Below are 13,102 nucleotides of genomic sequence, written 5' to 3'. Positions count from 1 at the left end.
TAATTCATAGGACTTAATAGGGCTCCTCCCATCAACCTAAGAGGTTTAGAAACTCATACTGAAGTAAAAATAATGGTAAAACGTGTATGATGGTAAATATGATCCGAAAAAGCTCTGAATTACATAAATTAAATCCTTTAAATACTAAACAAATGACTGGAAAGGGTAAAACAGTCATTTTAGTGCTAAAATTCACTTTTGGGTCCCACTTGGTGAGTGTTTGGGCTGAGCTTTGATGAGATCCATGTGCTATGAGCTCTCTTGGACATGGAATGCCAGCAAGGGGGTTCTCATTGGGCGTTTGGATGCTAGTCTCTGCTTTTGGGCACTGGACGCCAGGAAAGGGGCAGGAAGCTGGCGTTGAACGCCAGTTTTGGGCCTTCTAATCCGAAGCAAAGTATGAACTATTATATATTTCTGGAAAGCTTTGGAAGTCAGCTTTCTATAGTCATTGAGGGCGCTCCATTTAACCTTTTATAGCTCCAGGAAATCTCTTCCGAGTGTAAGGAGGTCAGATCCAGACAGCATCTGCAGTGCTTTCTCTGTCTCTGAATCTGACTTCTGCTCTAGCTCCTCAATTTCAGCCAGAAATTACCTAAAATTTTACAAAAACACAAAAACTCATAGTAGAATCCAAAAATGTGAACTTAACACTAAAACCTATAAAAACGTAAAAAAAACTAAACAAAAACTACTAAAAACTATATGAAATTGATGTCAAAAAGCGTATAAAATATCCGCTCATCAATATCCGATGAAAGGCGCTCGTTGAACCCATGTAGAATACAGATAACCTTGTGCCAGTTCAACTCATTCACGAGGTTGAAGAATGAAGATACATCTTAGAATAGAGAATCAAACATGAATTGAAATAGAACAGTAATACTTTTATTAATCCCTAAAACTCAACAGAGCTCCTCCCCATATTCTATGAGGTTTAGAGACTCATACTGCTAGAAAATACAATGAATGGTTCAAAAAATGCCAGGAGAGATCCTAAAAAAGGGTGATCTTCTCCTTTTATAGTAACCTATTGACTAAGGATTAAAGAAATATGATAGGCTTAGGATTGTATTGTGAAAATCCACTTTCGGGGCCCACTTGGTGAGTGTTTGGGCTGAGCTTGAGTGGTCTCCATGTGCTAGTAGGGCTCTAGGGCATTGAACACTGGCTAGAGGCACCTTTTTGGGCGTTGGACGCTGGTCACTCCTTTGTAGGCTCTGGATGCCACAATAGGGTAGATGGCTGGCGTTAAATGCCACTTTTGGGCCTTCAATTCTGAAGTAAAGTATAGACTTTTATATATTGCTAGAAATTCCTGAATGCTAGCTTTCCGTAGCCATTGAGAACTCTCCATTTGGACTTCTCTAGCTCTGGAAAAGCTCTTTCGAGTGCAAGGAGGTAAGATCCTGACAGCATCTGCAGTTGCCTCTAAATCAGACTTTTGCTCCAGCTCCTCAATTTCAACTAAAAAATACTTGAAATTGCATAAAAACACAGAAACTCATAGTAGAATCCACAAATGTGAATTTTACACTAAAAACTATGAAAATATAATAAAACTTAAATAAAGCATGCTAAAAAGTATATGAAAAATGATGCCTAGAAGCGTATAAAATATCTGCTCATCACCCCTATTTTCGGGAAAAGTGGATTTTTGTGATTTCAACCTATTTCTAACTTTCAAACCTCTATAGTTGCCTTTTTGAGTTCCAAATTTAGTTTCTACTCACAGTGAGAGGGGTGAACTTTGAGAGGGTGTTGACTTGGTGGTAAAGAAAGATTCTGAAGTGTTGAATTATGATTGAGAAGTGCTAAAACACTGAATATGTGATGAATAATGGCTAAGATTATATTGAATAATTGAATCTAAATTATTATTTTGGCTTGTGCACTTCTTTTTATCTAAGATACGAGTTTTCTTGGATAGATGCAGTGGCTAGCCACCACTTACTCCAAGTTGAGACCCATTACTCTGTTGACCCTACGTTACAAGATGTGGTTGGGCACTTTAACTCCCTGGAAATTCCCCCAATGAGCTGAATTTGATGGTTGATTGTAAAGCTATGCATAGACTCTTGAAGATACGCGCACGGAAGGACTGTCCAGGGTTAGCTACCGGACATGTCAAGTTTAGCTATATAACCGATAGATGAGACTCCTCAACCATAGGGCATGTATAAATCATATGCATTTGTCTGTTTTGATTGAATTTGCATTATTTGGGATTAACTACTTGATCAACTATGCTTAACTGTTATATGTTCTGTTTGTTATAACTGAAATCTATCTGTGTTTTCTTTTTCTGCATTGCTTGTTTGTGTAACTGAGATGCCCTTGTCTGGCGGAGGAGTGACGAGGGTAGTTCCACCTGTGTTTTAGAGGGTTGAAAGAAAGTGAGAATTGAGGAGTTAAGTTAGAATTAGGTTAGAACCGAAGTGCCTTAGATAACTTACCTTGTTCATAGTTTCAAATTAAAACTCTTAAGTTTTAATATGAATGTCAGAGTTCTAGGATCGCCTCTAGCTTTTCTGGGACCTTATATATTTTGTATGTTGACACCATTACCATGCTGACAATCCCCGGTTCTCATTCCATACATATGTTGCCATTTTCAGATGCAGGTCTAGAGGCTTCTCACTAGGCGTCTGGAGTTCCGGTTGCAAGCGATGTTGGGATACTATATTTTGGTGTTTTGCTATGCATATATATATACTTTACTTTTGCATAGCGATGTTGGGATACTATATATGTATAGAATTCTCCATCGTATATGCTTTACTTTTGCACCTCATAGAGGCTTGATGGAGAACTAGGTGTTTATTTTGAGTATTTTAGGAGATTATGGGAATGTATATACATATGTAAATATTCTCTGGCCGGCGTTGCCTTTGCAGGTTGAGCCTGGAGCTTGATATTCTATATATTTTGACACTCTGCTCTTATTATATATATGTGTCTTTACTTTTCTTTAGATCTTCAAAGCTCCTCGATTATTAAAGTTTTTCAACTACTTTTATCTATATATTTTATTTTAGACGATGTACTACCACACCACCTCTGTTTTAAGGCTTAAGCATAAAGCTCTGTGTGGTAGGGTGTTACATTATGGTATCAAAACAATTCGTTCCTGTAGAGCTTGAGGGACGGACTGACTATTTTCTATTTTATTCAAATGTGCAAGAGGAGCCTGAGGTTAAGCAACTTGCTCAGTTCTTGGTAGTCCTCAAGAAGCTGCAAGTCAATATCTTTTTTGTAGAGGTGTTGGAGAAGAAACCCCGTTATATAGCCCGTTTAAAAAGTGTAATCTCTGAGAAGAAGGCCTTAAGGGGAGATGAGACTGTGGTGTTGGCCAAAGAGTGAAGCACCCTGGTGCAAAAGAAGCTGCCTCCGAAGATGCCAAATCCTAAGAGCTTCCTTTTTCCCTGCACTATGGTGACCATCACTTTTGAGAAGGCATTGTGCGACCTTGGATCAAGCATCAATCTTATGTCTCTCTCTGTGATGAGAAAGCTAGGAATTCAAGAGGTGTAGCCCACTAAGATCTCACTAGAGATGGCAGATAAGTCCCTGAAATGGGCATACAGACTGGTGAAAAACATCCTTGTAAAGGTTGAAGACCTTTACCTCCCTACAAACTTCGTGAAACTTGATACTGGGGAGGACAGGGACAACTCCATTATCCTTGGAAGACTCTTTCTAGCTACTGCAAATGCCTTGATAGATGTGGAAAAAGGAAAGCTGATCTTGAGGCTATGGGAGGATCATATCCTGTTCAAGATCCCCAACCCTCACTCTCTCTTGGATAAAGGAGGTACTACTGTGCAACACTTAATGTTCCAGCTTTCTCTCTCAGTACAGAGCCTTACAGAGCCTAAGGACATCAAACCTAAGTTTGGTGTAGGACATTCATCATCAACCACTGAGGAAGGAGGTACTAAGAAGAAAGTATCCAAGGGCTGGAGGAATAAGAAGATTCTAACTGAAGACATCTCAACTGGAATGAAAGTTGTCTTCACTACAAGCCCAATCATACCACACACTATGAACCAGATCCTGTCTCTGGAGCATGTTGAGCTGATTCATGAGCATAGGATGGAAGTTCACCATCATCGGCGAAGATCTGAGCTCGTATCAACCTCGATAAAAGAGTTGTCCATCAAGCTAATAACAGTAAAGAAGCGCTTGTTTGGAAGCAACCCAACCATACGTAGAGTACATTTATTTTCTTTCTTTCAGTTATTTTTGTTTGATTTCATATTTTTCCATTTTTTAGTTTCCATAGTTTTCCCTTTCTTTTTAACATTTGTGATCATGTGTAGCACACAGAACAGGAACATGAACACATTGGAGTGAAAACAGAACACCTTGGAGGTACCCTTTACTGGCGTTGAATGCTAGAATTGGCGCCAAGCACCAGAAAGATAAGGAAGCAAGGGCATTCAATGCCCATTCTTGGCGTTGAATGCCCGCCCACCCAAAAAAAAGGTCCACTCTTGGCGTTCAACGCCCAAACCTAGCGTTGAACGCCCAAGAAGGGGGCAGGGACACTCAGAGTTCGAAGCTTCATCAAGCCAAGTAGGTCCCACCCAACCCCCATCTACTCCACCTTTCATTCACTTCTTTTCTTCTCTCTCCTCATACACTCAACATTCCATCCATATTCATCCATCACATCCCCACCCATTTCTTTGATTCCCGCACCCCACCTTTCCGACTTCCCAATACTAATTCATAAATCCCATCACTTCATTTTTCCACCAACCTCACACACTTCACATTCAAACCCCCCTCCCCCCCGTCGCTTCCCCCCAATTTTCCCTCTCATATGACTGAACCCCAACACTTCCTCCCCCCAACTATAAATACCCCTCATTCCATCCTTCAAATGCACACCTTTCATACTCTTTCCTCTCTTCCATTTCATTCATCACACACTTTCCTTTTATTCACTCCTCCCTTTCTTCTTACCCTATAAGGCCGAAGTTTCTCCCCTCTCTCCCCTCTATTTTTTTCTTCTTCCTTCTACTATTTTTCTTTTCTTTTCTTCTATTCTGATTTTTGCTTTCTATTCCTAATCTCCATGGCACTAAAAATTGGAGAATTCTCAAGGAAGAGAAAAGGAAAAAACCCTGCTTCCGTCTCCAAACCTTGGAAAAACTCAAGATTCCTCGCCAAAGCACAGCAAGATCACTTCTATGACGTGGTAAGGCAGAAAAGAGTAATACCGGATGTCCCCTTTAGGCTTAAGAAAGATGAATATCCGGAGATCCAACATCAAATCTAGAAAAGAGATTGGGAAATTCTGGCCAATCACATTTTAGCAGTTGGAGTATTAAAGTATCAAATCTACTGGTCAATGCTTGGGTCACCAAAAAGTATGACACTAGTGTGAACCCAAAGCCCAAAAACTGGCGCACTATGGTCAGAGGACAAGTCCTAGATTTTAGCCCTGAAAGCATGAGTTTGGCGCTGTAATTGCCTTGATCACAAGGTAACCCACACTCTTATACCCAAAGGGTCAACTCTACCCAAAGACTAGAGTAAGTTCTTGTGAATATCTTTGTAGTTGGAGCTCAATGGAGGAGAGACACAAAAGGCGAGCCCTGCCAACTAGGTAGGCATGACATTCTGATAGTGAGGGTGTTAAAAGAAGAGTGGCGGCGGCTGAGGGGTGACAGTGGCTAGTAGGGCTTCGCAACGAGCACAGAGACAGTGAAGAAGAAAAGAGTGGCGACAGCTAGGGGTGACGGTGGCTGGTGGTGCTTCACGACGAGCTACAGAGACAGTGAGAAAGAAAAGAGTGGCAGGCTAATGGTGGCAGCGATGTTTGTTCTGATAAGGTTAGTTGGGTGAAATTAGGCATTCATTTTGGTGAATGTGAGAGTGAGAGATAAGAAAGAGGGGTATGGTGTTATTCTGTTTGCGGGTGGGTTTTATTTTATTTTTCTTTTCGTCATAAAAAAGACAGTGTTTTGATGCTGAAGTGGGAGAACCGGGCCTCTAAAAAATCTAGCCGATTCAATTGGTTCACCAGTTAACCGTCGAGTCAGCCAGTTTTATAATCGGTTTTTTGCTAAGCAATTTTGGTAGTCAACTAGATTGGCCGAATGACTGGATCCCGTTTATCCCAATCGAACTGGCCAGTCCGGTCCAGTTTTTATAACCTTGATTTGTAGTAAATTTCGGTATAAAACTAAGACATTTTTGTGTATTGTTAAAAAATTTTAGTGCATTTGTACTAATAAGTTCTGCATAATACAAAATTCTTCTTCTTTCTCCTCCTCATTGATGACAAGTCATCTTAGGCTAGTTTCACAAGCATTTTTCATTTGTTATCATTAGGTTTCATGCACTTTCTTGAGCAATAAGTAAGTAATTAGATTAGAATTTCATGCATCCATTGATTCAATTAAACATGGTTGTTTATGTGCTTTTTCATAAGGTTTTATACAAATTTTACTTGATGTTATGAGTGATACAAACACCTTGTGATTTTAGCAAACTTTGATGCAATTGTTTGATTGATAATAGGTGGGAAAGAAGCAAGAGAGAAGCAGAGGAAGTAATGTTGGTGGCCAAAGTTGGCTCACCAACGTTACCTCAAACGTTGGAGGAAAATGGGGTATGCAACGTTGATGGCCAACATTGGTCCACCAATGTTGCTGGCAACATTATTGTAAATTTGGGTTCCAACGTTGGAGGGAAGGTTGGTGAACCAACGTTACCTCCAACGTCTTCGATAATTTTCAAATCTGGAGCTGAGAAATTTCAGGCGATGCGTACGCGTGGAAGTGTAATTCTCGCGTACGCATGAGCTACGCGCACGCGCAAAATGGTAAAAATCTCATTTGACGCGTACGCATGGAACATCTGTATGCGTGACCAAGCGAACATTGGAGGTCAAACGTTGCCTCAAACGCTACCTCCAACGTTCTCGATAAGAAGCCCAAAATTGGAGTTGGAAAACCTGCATCGACGCGCATGCGTCTATGACGCGTATGCAGATTTTGGCCAGACTCGCAAACGCGTGAGTGACGCACACGTGCAAAACGCTGTTTTGATGCGTACGCGTGGGTGACGCTCATTCTTTTCAAATCCTTCTTCAAGGCAATGTTTGACTCAACATTTTCTTACAAACGTTGATCACCAACATTGACACCAGCTCCAGTGTAATTGAGCATCCATGTAGATCATGAAGATTGATTGCCAAACACCCCTCTTCAACACCACTAAGACCCATTCTAGCTTGCTTTAACAGAGGCCGAAAAGCCAATCCCAAGGACTTGAAAACTGAATTGGAAAGTGATAAATAGAAGATAATTTGATTTAGAAAAGGGAGATCTGAAAGGCTAGGGAGTGAGAGACCCTAATTGGGAAACTCTTCACTCATTTTCTCTTGTATTTCCTTTTTCTGCATTTTTTTGCATTTTCTATTTTTTTTTTTGTTTTTAATTGAGCAATGATGCACTAAACCCCAAATTCATTAGGGGGAGGAGCTTTATTGTAATCACAATGAATCAATGAAATTCTTTTTCTTCTCAATCCGCTTGGGTAGCTATAGGATATCTTTTGTTTTGATTGTGAATTATTCATTCCGGAAGGGGGTTTAATTCAACTGAATGTGGGTGTGAGCCTCGGAAGGGGAATCACCTGCATTAGAATTGGAGCTCTATCCTTCACAACTCTCTTAACCAACACCATTCGGGAGGAATTGAGGTTTTGAGAGTTTGTGTGGCTAATGGATAAGAGAATATGCTAACTCTTCTCATGATAATTAGATCAAGGAATTGGTAAGGTTGATTGTGATTAGAGAGATTGAATTACCAAGGAATTGGGATCCAATCAATTTCAATCCGCCATAGATCTACTCATATGATTGAGAAAGGAGTTGAGACCCATTTGATTCATGATGGATTATGATATCTCCAATCCTTGATGAATCATTTTCTTTGAATTTCTTCAATTTAGATCTCTCTGAATTTACTGTAATTGAAATTGTTTACTGCTAATTTGATTCCATGCACCCATTTTCCTTTATAATTCATGCAATTTAAGTTTCACTGCAATTTAGATTCTGCAATTTTACTTTCTTGCACTCTAAGATTTAGTCATTTATATTTCTTGCAATTTAAGATTCAGCTCTTTTACTTTCTTGCTCTTTAAGTTTCAGTCATTTAAGTTTCTTGCCACTTAAGTTTCTACCAATTTACCTTTAGCAATTTACATTTTGTCAAGTTAATTTCACCAAAAATCTCTCAATATTTCGCTTAACTAGACTAATCACTTCACTAAAGTTTCTTGATCCATCAATTCCTGTGGGATCGACTTCACTTTTGTGAGTTTTACTACTTGGTAAGACCCGGTACACTTGCCGGTTAGTTTGTGCGGAATTCAATTTTCCGTCATCATATTTTTGGCGTCGTTGCCGGTGATTGATTTAGATTGATGTTGATTAAGTAGGGGATAATCTAGATTAAGCATTTTTCTTTATTTTTATTAAGCCCACTAACTGTTTGAGATTTTGTCTTTGCTAACTGTAACTTCACTCTAGCAATAGAGTGCTCTGTTTTTGTTTTTGGTTTGTTTGTGTTATATGCCAGGAGGAAGAAGAGGTGCATCTACCTCCTTTGATTCTGAACTGGAGAGAACATTTTTGAGGTTGAGAAGAGAAGCAAGAGAAAAGGGAGTGATAGGAGAAGAAGAGTTAGAAGAAGAAGATCAAGAAATGGAAGATAACCTCCCTAATCCACCAGAGGATGTGGCCAACAACAATGGCCAACCTCAAAGGAAAGTTCTAGCCTCTTACACCATCCCTAACCCAAGAAACTGTGGGAGCAGTATCTTAACTCCCAATGTCCATGCTAATAATTTTGAACTCAAACCCCAACTAACTAGTCTAGTTCAGAATAATTGCCAATATGGAGGAAGTCCTGCTGAAGATCCAACTAACATCTCTCTGTTTTCTTGAGAATTTGTGACACTGTCAAAACCAATGAAGTCCACCCTAACATATATAAGCTTTTGTTATTCCCGTTCTCACTGAGGGACAAAGCTACTCATTGGCTAGAAACCTTCCCAAAAGAAAGCATTACCAACTGGGATGATTTGGTTAGCAAGCTCCTAGCCAAATTCTACCTCCCTCAAAGAGTCATTAAACTAAAAACTGATGTCCAAACCTTCAAACAGCTAGAGGGAGAGTCATTATATGAAGCCTGGGAGAGCTATAAAGCATTGATTAGAAGATGTCCAGAGGGAATGTTCAGTGGGTAGGTTGAGCTCCAAAATTTCTATGAAGGTCTGTCCATGAGTTCAAGGAAAGACTTAGATTACTCTTCTGGAGGATCATTGTAAATGATGAAGACTGCACAAGAAGCATATGACCTCATAGAGATGGTGGCCAACAATGATTATTTTTACTCCTCTGAAAGACAAGTAGCTCCCATGAGAGGTGTATTTGAGCTTGAAGGAGTTGATACAATCTTGGCTCAAAATAAGATTATGCATCAGCAACTTCAACAACAAATAGAAATGATGTCAAAGAGGATGGATGGACTGCAACATGCAGCAGTGAGCACAACCAACCAACCACCAGTTGTGTGGGGGAAAATGAAGAGAGCTATGAAGAGCAACATCCTGAACAAGTTCAGTATATGCACAACCAAAGTTCTGGGCCAAACGATTTCCATGGGGATACTTACAACTCCTCTTGGAGGAACCACCCCAATCTGAAGTGGGGAGAGAACCAAAACTCATGGCAAAGAAATTCCAACCAAAGCAACTCTCCCAACATAAACCACCAAAATCATCAAACCACTAACCAAAACCCATACAGAAAACCACAAAATATTCATCCCACATTCACCTACTATCCACCAAATAATCCATCAACCAACCACCATAACTTTCATCCACCATCTACATCCCACACTCAACCACAATAACCACAAGAATCCCAAAGAATCTCTAACTTGGAGATGATATTGGAGAAAATGATAAAGCATCAAGAATTGGCCAACAAGAATCATGAGGCCTCACTGAGGAATCTGGAGAGACAAATTGGGCAATGTCCAAGCAGCCAGCTAAAAGACCAACTAATGCTTTCCCAAGTGATACCATTCCGAACCCCAAGGAAGAATGCAAGGCAATTCAACTAAGGAGTGGAAGGACACTAGAAAATGACAAGGTTGATAGCAAGAAAGAAGTGGCAGCTGAAGAGAAGGACCAGGAGAAGCCCAAGAAGAAGGAGGAAGAGCCATAAGCTTCAAAGAAGGGAAAGCAAGTAATGGAAGAGCAACCACAAGAATAAAGGAAGGAGGTGAAGCCTTACATCTGTAACATCCCTCATTTTTGAAAAAATCTAAATATAAATAAATTGTGATTTTACCTTGTTGAGTTTAAACTTTATAATTTTAGAAATTATTTTATTAGAACTAATTAAATAGATTCGGAGATAGTTTTATTTTGAATCAATTGATATTTTAAAGTAATCTTATTATAATAAAATATTTTGTATAATTTTAGTAATTGAAAAATAAGAAAGAATTGTACAATTAATTTAAGTAACTTTTATCCTGAAAAAGTTACGATTTATTCTATTAATATTTGGAGTTTATGTTAATTAATATTCTTATGTAATTTTTATAATTGGTTATTTCATATGCTTTGGAAATAAGATTTAGTAATAGAAGTATTATATAATTTAATTTAAGTAATTTCTATTATGAGTGAATTACGGTTTATTTTATTAATTTGAGCTCTTAGAGATTAATTTATTATGAATGATTAAATTGATTTTTATAAATATTTTAAGTTTAAATATTTTAAGTTTAAGTCAATTAGTATTTATGCATAATTTTGATTATAATTAGATATTTTATAAATTGAAATTAAAGTTTCGGTGATAGAAAAATAATAAAAAGTTATATCATTTAATTTGAATAATTAGTATTGAATAATTAGTATTGAGTTTAAACTATATTTTATAAAAATGTGATTAATATGCTTATTTTATAATGTAAATTAGAAAAGGTCACGTAACGTTCTTTCTAGTAGAAATACCCTGACTTAAGCAAGGTATTTTGCTGGAAGGGATGTTACAATATGGTATCAGAGCAGTCTTTCCTGTAAAGCCTTGGGAGTGGACTGACTATGCTTCATTGCATACTCTGAGTGTCTGTCATGCTTTCTAACTTGTTCTGATGACAAGATTTTATGTTTTATATGCATGGCTGTCTAGTGATTAACGCTATTAGTTTACCATTGCATACCTCATGGTATCAAGTTTGGCCAACTTAATACTAATGATTTATGTGTATGGGAACACTAATAGGTTATCACAGGCGAAATAGAAGTGATAGGTTAACGCGAATTACGAGGTTTTGGGGACGTTAGAAACTAAATTCTAGAAATTAGTTCCGTTTCGACGTATGCTCTCTATTCGTGCCTAGTGTTATCTCTTTCTCTACTATTTGTATTGGAATTTCTAGTTTCTGATCTCTTTCTTGCTAACTTTGCATTATCATTCGTGCATGTCCTTGCTTGACTCTGTATCTGGTCGTTGCTTGAATCTTTTGAAATATTTATTCTCACCTTACAAACTCTATGCTCCTTGCTCTGAACTTGGATTCATTTTAGTGTAACATACCATTTCTTGAAATTTCCTTCTTGAGTACTTGTTTCAGATTCTCTTCGAGAAAAATTTCAATTTACATCTTTTCTTACTTGACGGTATCCACAACCCTTGCTTAAATTTTGATGGGATTGTTTTTAACTCATTTTAGACTTTCTTACATAAACTCTGAAGCTTCTTTATGTAGTTTAATTTTGTTTAATTGTGATATACCACTTATCTTTTATTGATTTATAGAAAATTTTATTTCAGAATCTATTCTTTAAATAGAAGCTGATTTTCTTCCAACTTTATTATTGTTATAGCTATCCTTACCTAATTATGTACCTGTATCCTCCAAGATTTTTTTAAAGAAAATATTTTTCCCTTAACACCAAACAAGCTTTAATTTACAAACCATTCATGATTTGTTTTGATTGAAAATTAAATCGATATAACATATTATTTATACTAAGTTTAGTACATTGAAAAATGTTGGATTTATATATATGTTCTTTTGAAAAAGATAAACTAATTCCCTCTATTTCAAATTGAAGTTGTTCAAAATTGTTGTACTATTTTTCCTATGATGTTTATATTAAAATTGTTCGATTCAAAATTTCTTCCTAAGCCTTGAATTGATTCCCTTTATGCTCCATTTCATTGTTTATATATCCTTGTTTGTTGATGATTTCACGTATTCCTTCAAATCCTGGCAAAATACCATCTTGTTCAACTGAGAACTTGAGTATTCTTCCAATTTCTCACATAAACCTTTCATGCCGTTTGTCTTTCTCTTCTCATGTTTCGTTTTCCTTATATGCGCTAGTTCTTAGGGACACGATTTGTGCGTGCGGAAACTGAATCTGGTCAGTATACGAAGTTATAAGGAGTTGTGGAATTTTGAGGCGACGAGAGGAAGAGATCATGCTTTGTTAAAAGTTGTGAACGAATATTGTGCCTATTTGATTTTGGATTTTAAAATTTTTCTTATGTTAAGTTATTTTATCAACTCTAGCATTACCTAGTATATTTTCTTCTATGTTTATGTGATATGATTTTCTTGGAGCCTTTAAAATATTCAAAAGGGGATGTTAATATAACTCTTTTCTTCATTTTATATCAATTTTCGAGGGCGAAAATTTTTGTAAGTTGGATAGAATGTAACATCCCTCATTTTTGAAAAAATCTAAATATAAATAAATTGTGATTTTACCTTGTTGAGTTTAAACTTTATAATTTTAGAAATTATTTTATTAGAACTAATTAAATAGATTCGGAGATAGTTTTATTTTGAATCAATTGATATTTTAAAGTAATCTTATTATAATAAAATATTTTGTATAATTTTAGTAATTGAAAAATAAGAAAGAATTGTACAATTAATTTAAGTAACTTTTATCCTGAAAAAGTTACGATTTATTCTATTAATATTTGGAGTTTATGTTAATTAATATTCTTATGTAATTTTTATAATTGGTTATTTCATAT

The sequence above is a fragment of the Arachis stenosperma genome, chromosome 4 (assembly GCF_014773155.1).
Source record: "Arachis stenosperma cultivar V10309 chromosome 4, arast.V10309.gnm1.PFL2, whole genome shotgun sequence".
NCBI lineage: Eukaryota > Viridiplantae > Streptophyta > Magnoliopsida > Fabales > Fabaceae > Arachis > Arachis stenosperma.
Note: the sequence above shows the minus strand (reverse complement) of the source record.